Source organism: Lactuca virosa, chromosome 8, assembly GCF_052849685.1.
Source record: "Lactuca virosa cultivar CGN04683 chromosome 8, Lactuca_virosa_CGN04683_v6, whole genome shotgun sequence".
NCBI lineage: Eukaryota > Viridiplantae > Streptophyta > Magnoliopsida > Asterales > Asteraceae > Lactuca > Lactuca virosa.
This window is the reverse complement of record NC_136433.1, coordinates 260794755-260803719: the sequence shown is the minus strand read 5'-3', so window position 1 is coordinate 260803719 and position 8965 is coordinate 260794755.

Genomic DNA, 8965 nt, shown 5'->3' with positions numbered 1-8965 from the left:
ATAAGTTAATAATATATATATATATATATATATATATATATATATATATATATATATATATATATATATATATATATATATATATATGCATAAGATCAAGTCATTCTTACCGTTAGTAGGCCTCATTCACGAAGTCGGTCTATAAGGGGGGTATAAGGTTGTTGCCTATAAAATGGCAGTTTAATGGGTGTCCACTCTCACCCACCGCTTCCTTGACTGGTGGAGGGTCGTTAGCCGAACGGGTAGGACAAAGACTATAATTCTCATTAAAAGTATAATGATAAATATAAAGTAACTAAACCTTTTATAAATTCCCAATCTTAGTTACTTTAGGAAAATGTGAAATTGATGCTAACCCATGAAATTACACTTTGCACCTTGCTAAAGTCGTTAGTGGAGCGAGTGTGGTTAACCGACACACTAACTTTGACTTAACAAGGGTGACAAAGGGTGGCTTAAGGTTTATCATAGATCGGTGGAGCGTGTGTGGTTAACCGGCACATCGATTAGGTGATAAAATTAAGAGTACCAAGTTAATTTGCTTGGTTATTCACACCTTGTTTGTAATCCTCGGTATCCCAGTCACAAACTTGAAGGGCATAATCGAGATTTAAACATGCCATTTAATTGTTCAATGAATCTCAAAAGATCTAGGAGTTTCAATCCAATTAAAGCCTAATAATCTATTTCGTTTTTCATGGTGGAAATTGGTAAATCGTCATTTACCTACCTTCAAATATTTTGTAGCTTAGATTACGGCATCCCTCTTCCAAGTTATAAAATATTGTGTTGGGTCCTAGCCTTAATATTTCATTTGGGTGTCTTATTAAGGATTCTATATCTAATCTAAACTTGTCTTTCTTCCTTTTCAGATGTCGTCCAACAATGTTGCTTCTGGCTCAAACCCTACTGTCTCCTTCTCTCTCATGAACCTTTGTGGGAGAGTCATCTTTGATGGTTCCAACTTCAATGATTGGATTAGGAACATCAGGATGGTCACTCGTTATGAGGACAAGGAATATTTCCTAGACAAGGAGCTGAAGGAAATTGATGAGTCCACTGCTACTCCAGAGGAGATTGCTGAGTACACTAGGGTGTCTTGTATCATGTTGGCTACCATGACAACATAACTCCAGAAATCCTATGAAGATTTCTACCCTTATTAGATACACCAGGACCTGATGGAAAGATACCATCAGAGTGTTTGTCAATAGAGGTATGAAATCATCTCTTCCATGATAACAACCAAGATGAAGGATGGTGAACCTGTCACGGGCCATTTGTGGAAGATGCAAAGGTTTGTGGACCGATTGCTTAAGTTGAATATGAACTTCCTTGAGGAGCTGGCTATTGATATGATACTGCATTACTTACCTCCATGTTATGATCATTTCCGTATGACCTATCATATTAACATGGAGGAGGCCACACTTAGCAAACTTCAAGGACTTTTGAGGACAGCCGAAACTGGTCTCAAAGGTAAGTCGGTTGTATCTACTCCTACCACAGCCCCTGTTCTGGAAATCGGGCAAGGTAAAGGGAAAAAGAGGAAGACCCCTTCAAAGGGTACCAAGGGAAAGTCTCTTGATGGCTCCTCTTTGAATGGATCCAAAGGTGGTTCTGCTACTCCCTCTTCCAACCCGAAGGATGCACAATGCTTCCACTGTCAGGAAAAAGGGCACTGGAAGCGAAGCTGCCCCAAGTACTTGGCAGGATGTTAAGGATGGGAAAGTTAAACCCACCCATGCAGGGCCTAAAAAGAAGTGAGGATGTGGAGCACGGGAAGATAAACTTGATCATGGGGAATAGGAAAGCTTCACCTGTCACCAATATTGGAGTTTATTCTTTATTGATGAGTAGTGGGTTAATGTTTGATTTGAATAAATGTCGTTACTCGTCTGAAATGGCGAGAAATATTATTTCTTTTCATGGGTTGTACAAGCAAGGACTTACTTTTTCATTTGATAATGAATGTGGTGGTATTAATGATTTTTATAATAGTGTTTTTTTTATTTTAAAGCATTACCTTGTGATGGTGTATATGAAACTGTGTCGGTTGTAGACAACTTAGGAAATAATGTTTTGGAAATTGATTCTTCCACTAGTTTGGATAAGGCATCATTGTGGCATTGTCGTCTTGGACATGTCAACAAGAAGCGCATAGGCCAACTCCAAAAGGCTGGAGTTTTGGAGTCATTTGACTCAAGTCAGATGCTAGTTGCGAATCTTGTTTACTTGGAAAAATGACTAAGTCACCCTTCACTGGTACTTGTGCTAGGGGTGAGGGTTTGTTGGATCTCATACACACCGATGTGTGTGGGCCCTTCAGAACCGCCACAAGGGATGCTAGCCGCTTCTATGTGACTTTTACTGATGATTACAATAGATATGGCTATGTCTACTTAATCAAGCATAAGTCAAAAACCTTTGAGAAATTCAAAGAGTTTAAACAAGAAGTAGAGAATCAGTTGGGCAGGACGATAAAGATGCTCCGATCCGATCGGGGTGGTGAGTATCTTAGTATCGAGTTCCTTGACTATCTTAAGGAATGTGGAATTGTTTCACAATTGACACCTCCTAGGACACCACAGCTGAATGGTGTGGCTGAGAGGCCCAATCACACCTTGTTGGACATGGTTCGTTCCATGATGAGTCGAGCTTCGTTACCAATCTCATTCCGGGGGTATGCCTTAGAGACTGACGCCCACATCCTTAATCTAGTACCTACCAAAAAGGTTGCCAAAACGCCTCATGAGATGTGGACTGGGAAAGTTCCCACTTTGGACCACATCAAGATTTGGGGTTGCGAGGCTTTCGTGAGGCGTGAGACTCACGGCAAGCTCGAACGTCGAAGTGAGCGGTGTATTTTCATCGGCTACCCACATAAATCCTTTGGTTATCTCTTCTACAGACCGAGTGACAATGTTGTCTTCATGGCGAGGAGAGGAGTCTTTCGTGAGAGAGAATTCATAAGCCAAGGAAACAGTGGGAGGCAGGTTGACGTTGAAGAACTTCAAGAGTCAAGCGGTGAAGGAACCTCAAACACTATCGATCAACCTGAGGAGGAAACTCCAGTTGAGCCAATTGATGTGTCTGTACCTCTCAGGCGTTCCACCAGAGTTAGGAATCCACCTGAGCATTACTATGGTTTCCATATTACTGCGGAAGGTGATGCATTTATCGGTGATAGTTTATGGACAGCGAGATTCAATCCATGTATGACAATCAAGTTTCGAACTTGGTTGACAATATACTGAGTCTTAAGACAGTCGGGTGCAAATGGATCTTCAAGAAGAAGACCGACATGGATGGGAATGTACACACTTATAAGGCGCGACTGGTTGCGAAGGGTTTTACTTAAACTCCGGGAGTTGATTATGATGAAACCTTCTCACCAATAGCGAAGGTTAAGTCTATTAGGTTTATGCTAGCCATAGCTGCATTTGATGATTATGAAATATGGCAAATGGATGTCAAAACCGCTTGCCTTAATGGAAAGTTGCTGAGGATGTTTACATGAGTCAGCCAGAGGGTTTTGTTGATGCAAAGTACCCTAATAAAGTGTGTAATCTTGAGAAATCCATCTATGGATTAAAAGAAGCATCTCGCAGATGGAATCTTTGTTTCAATGAGAAATTCAAAGAGTTTGGCTTTTCGAGGAGCGAGGATGAGTCATGTGTATATGTTAAGGCTAGTGGGAGTATAGTTAGCTTTTTGGTATTATATGTGGATGACATACTACTCATTGGAAATGACATCCCAACCTTTCAGGAGGTTAAGTCCTGGCTTGGGAAGTGTTTCGCTATGAAGGACCTTGGAGAAGTTGCCTATATCCTAGGGATAAGGATATTGAGAGACAGGAGTAAGAGACTAATTGGACTTAGTCAAAGTACCTACTTGGATAAGGTGCTGAAAAGATTCAGCATGCAAGATTCCAAGAAAGGTGACTTACCGATCCAGAGTAACGCCAAATTGAGTAAGACTCAGAGCCCGAGTACAGAGGCTGAGATAGCTGAGATGAGTCGAGTATCATATGCTTCCGTTGTAGGCTCGATCATGTATGATATGACTTGTACTCTCCCTGATGTGGCCTTTACTTTGAGCATGGTCAGTAGATATCAAGGGAATCCGTGCAAGGCTCACTGGATAGCGGTGAAGAATATTCTCAAGTACCTGCGGAGGACTAAGGACTGGGTCCTTACCCTTGGTGGGAGTGATGACTTGAGAGTAGTGGGGTATAGTGACGCTAGCTTTCAGACTGATAGGGATAATTTCCACTCTCAGTCGGGCTGGGTCTTTACCCTAAATGGAGGAGCAATTACTAGGAAAAGTTCCAAGCAGGAGACAGTGGCTGATTCAACTTGCGAATCAGAGTACATAGCAGCAAGCGAGGCGGCAAAGGAGGCAATATGGCTGAAGAACTTCATTGGAGACCTTGGAGTTGTACCAGCCATAAAGGAGCCTATGGAGATTTTCTGTGATAACGAGAGTGCAGTTGCCTTAGCCAAGGAACCAAGGGATCATAGCAGATCCATGCATATCGACAGAAAATACCACTTCAATAGACATCGAATAGAAAAAGGACTCCTCGTGGCAAAAAGGGTATCATCGGATGAGAACCCAACATATCCCCTCACGAAGGTACTGTGTAGGGTTAAGCATTTATAACATGCAAGGTGCATTGGGCTGAAGGATGATATTAATTTTTGTAATTGGATAGCTTTCGAAACTTGTAATAGTTGAAATGTAATTGACATTTGATGTTTAAATAAAAGGTGTCTTTATTTACTAGTATGGTACTGTCTTGTGTTAATCATTTACTATTGTTTCATTTTGCATGTTTTGAGTTCCAGAATAATTATGTTATGGTATATCGTATTATTCAAACTATCCACAGTCGATCATACTTTGGAAGTAGGTATTGAAATAAGACTATCATGAATTGGGTTTGTAGATTTGTCTGAATTGTTTTAAACATGGCAATTGCTGCTACAACATTCATGAGTGCTCATAAGTTCTGAGTATTGGATTCAACCCACGCTCACTTGTATCACTTCATGGAATTTATCTCGAGTGATCGTGAGATGGTAATATCATATAAGTCTTCAAGCCAAGAGGGATGAGTTGTTGACTATGAGTTGGTTGTACATTGAGAGTACGAAAAAGCATCAGTAACTTGATGTTATAAAACGTACTGTTGTGTATAATTTGATGATTAGTTAGTACAAGCATATGAGTCGAAGTTTATCTGTTCCTTTTAGTCCTTGGAGGATTAAAAGCGATATCTTGGGCCCCTCGATGATTTAGTTTTGACTTATGTGTCGGGCCCGGTCAAAACTGAATTGATGTGTTCACTTAAGTTCTATGTCAAACAAATCGGAAATTGGGAAACAAACTGCTGGACAATAAGTACGACACTGTTCCATGTATTTGTCCGGCTGATATCTTGAACTGAGGATTATATGGTCACTTATCTTAAATGGCTCATCATCTTAGTTCCGCGAGACTTTGAAAGAACTATGATTGCTGGTCGGATCCTTAAGTCGTACTTGCAGCTATAATTATTAGAATTATCCAAGTGGGAGACTTTTGGATAAGGTGTCTAAGTCCATAACTATATTTGGTATGTACTTGACCGGATTTAGCATGGTCCATTTGGGTTGCATGGCATCATATCAAATGGATAGACAAAATGAGAATAAGGACACTTATGATTTGTTAATATATTATAAGCTCTAATATTTTAATATGAAAGCATACTATTTAATTTGTATTGATCAAGAATTAACTTGGAATTAATTTTGTGATCAAAAGAGACTAATTAAATATATGGGGATTGATTTGGTAAATCATCCATTCTTATATAGTGGGCTTATGATCCATGATTCATTAGATTGGGCTAAAATCCATAGGGTGCTCCATGGATGCTCCATGGAGGTTAAAGCCCATGAATCATGGAGGAAATGAAAAGTCATGCACATTAGGTTTTACATGGTGTAACCCTACATGTGGCACACTATATAAAGATCCCCATGGAAAGCAAAATCGGCATTAAGACATAAGGGTGAGGGCTAGCCGAATTTTGTGCACAAGTGTTCTTCTCTCAAGTTATTCCAAGAGTTGTGGTGTTGTGTGAAGCATTTGAGGCATCACATTTGGGGTGCTAGGCTCACAAGGTCTTAAGGAGTCCAAGTTACAAGAAAGGTATGTCATTCTACTAGTTTTTTGTATTACACATACCGCATGATATGCTAGTTAGGATGAAACCTTGGAAAAATCAAAGTTTGCATGTATAATAGAGAAAACATAGATCCAAGGTTTCTAAGGTTGCATGTACACCATAGGAGTGTTAGAATGCTCAAAACCCATCAAGACTGCGAGGGTCAGCGGTTGGTGTTTCAAACCCCAAGTAGGGGAGATCTGTCTATCTATGGAGAGGGTACCATGATTGAGGCAGGTTTTTGTTCGGTGACCACGGCCCGACAATATATTCAACATGGTTGTATGGTCTATCCTGCCTATGTGATTGATACTCGGGTTGGTAAGCAGACTTCACTTTTAGATGTGTCGTTCGTTAGGGAGTTTGCTGATGTGTTTCCGGAGGAGTTACCCGGTGTGTCTCCCAAGAGGTAGGTTGATTTCATGATTGATTTACTTCTAGGTGCGACTCCGATAGCCAAAGCGCCGTACCGATTGCTGATGTGTGGAGGACTTTGTAGTATTTTTTGATGCTTCTATCACTACTCTGGGAGTGGTACTTATGTAGCGAGGGAGGGTTATCACTTATGCATCTCGGCACCTAAAGCCACATGAGGTTCGCTATCCGACTCATGATATGGAGTTGGGAGCAGTGGTGTTTGCTCTTAAGATTTGGCGGCATTATTTGTATGGGTTTCGGTGTACTATTTACATGGATCATAAAATTTTGAGATATCTCATGGATCAGCTGAATCTGAACAAGAGGCAGCGTAGATGGCTTGACGTGGTCAATGATTATGACTGCGAGATTCTGTATCACCCTTGCAAAACGAATGTGGTCGCTGACGCTTTAAGCCGCAAGACGGCTAGTCCCTCTATTAAGAGTCTGTGTTTGAGGATATTAGTTGACTCTCCTCCTCTTGATCTGATTCAGGAGGCTCGAGCCGAGGTAGCCAAGAATGAGAATTGGAAGCAGGAGAGACTCAAGGGTGAGGTTGACATATTTTCCACTAACACTCGTGGATTATTGACCTGATATGGACGGGTCTGGCTGCCAGACTTTGATGGGGTCAGGTAGACTGTGCTGGAGGAGGCGAACAATTCTAGGTTTTCGATTCACCCCGGGGCCACCAAGATGTATCAGGATTTTAGGCTCAATTATTGGTGGCCGTGAATGAAGAGAGAGATATCCTGGTATGTTGAGAGGTGCTTGACATTTCAGATGGTCAAGGCCAAGCACCAGAGGCCGCACGACAAGTTGTAGCCATTTGAGGTTCCGATTTGGAAATGGGAACATATTATTATGGATTTCATCACCAAGTTGGCTCGACAACTAAGGGTTTTGATGCGATATGGGTTATTGTGGACCATTTGACTAAGAGTGCTCACTTTCTATCTATTCGAGAGAGTTCGTTGGACGAGAAATTGGCCGATTTGTATGTGCACGAGATTGTTGCTCGGCATGGTATTCCAGTCTCCATTTTATTCGATCGATATGTTTGGTTCACATCTCGTTTTTGGCAGAAGTTCCACGAGGAACTCGGTACGAGGTTGCATCTTAGCACTGCATATCATTCATAGACTAACGGTAAGAGTGAGCGGACCATTTAGACACTTAAGGACATGATGATGAGAGTTTATGTCTTAGATTTCAGTGGGAGTTGGGACTCCTACCTTCCCTTAGTTGAGTTTTCTAACAACAACAACTATCATTCCAGCATCGGTGCACCGCCTTTCGAGCTTCTTTATGGGAGGAAGTGTTGTACCCCCGTCTATTGGGGGAAGTTTGTCATAGAGTATTGGGAAGGACTAAGGTAGTCCTTTAGACGTCAGAGCTCATTCAACAGATTGGGCAGATATTGCAGACAACTCAAAGTCGACAGAAGATTTATGCGGACAAACGTCGATCTAAGTTGGAGTTTCATGTCGGTGACACGGTTTTGGTGAAGGTATCACCCTGGAAGGGTGTAATATGCTTCAGGAAGAGGGGAAAATTGGGGCCCCGATATATCGAGCCATTTTGGGTGATTTCCAGGGTTGGCAAGGTAGCTTATAGGTTGGATCTGCCCGAGGAGCTCAGTCAGATCTACAACCGCATCCATGTTTCGCAACTGTGGAAGTGTGTGGCTGATGATTCAATGGTTATTTTGTTGGATGATGTTCAGGTTGATGATCACCTGAATTACATGGAGAGACTGATGGTGATTATAGATCGGAAGATGAAGGCCTTGCGCAACAAGGTGGTATCTCTAGTCAAGGTTCATTAGTAGCATCAGAATGGTTCCAAATGGACATGGAAACACGAGTCGAAGATGCGGGAGCATTACCCGGAGTTGTTCGCAGCAGCAGACTTCGAGGACGAAGTCTAGTTCAAGTGGGGGAGAACTGTAACATACCGTCATTGAGGTATTTCCAAAATTAAATATTAAGTATGAAGGTTTATGATTTTTAGACTTGCGTATGAGAAAGCTTGCAAAATGCCCCATAGTGGCATTTTTGTAAATTCGGGCCATGACCTAGTACACTGGGCGTACACACGTGGGTCTTAGTACGCTTGGCGTACACCATGTACGCATGACGTACGTGAAGAATCCTCAAACCCTAATTTTTAGGGTTTGGTCCTTATATAAACATCATTAACTCCTCGTTTCTCATTCCCTCTTCAGCCTCCACTTGCCATTTCTTCCATCTAGAATCCTAATCCACCTTGAGAGTGTTCTTGATCTTTTGTGGGTATTTTTGGTGATTAAGAAGGAAGGAGAAGAAG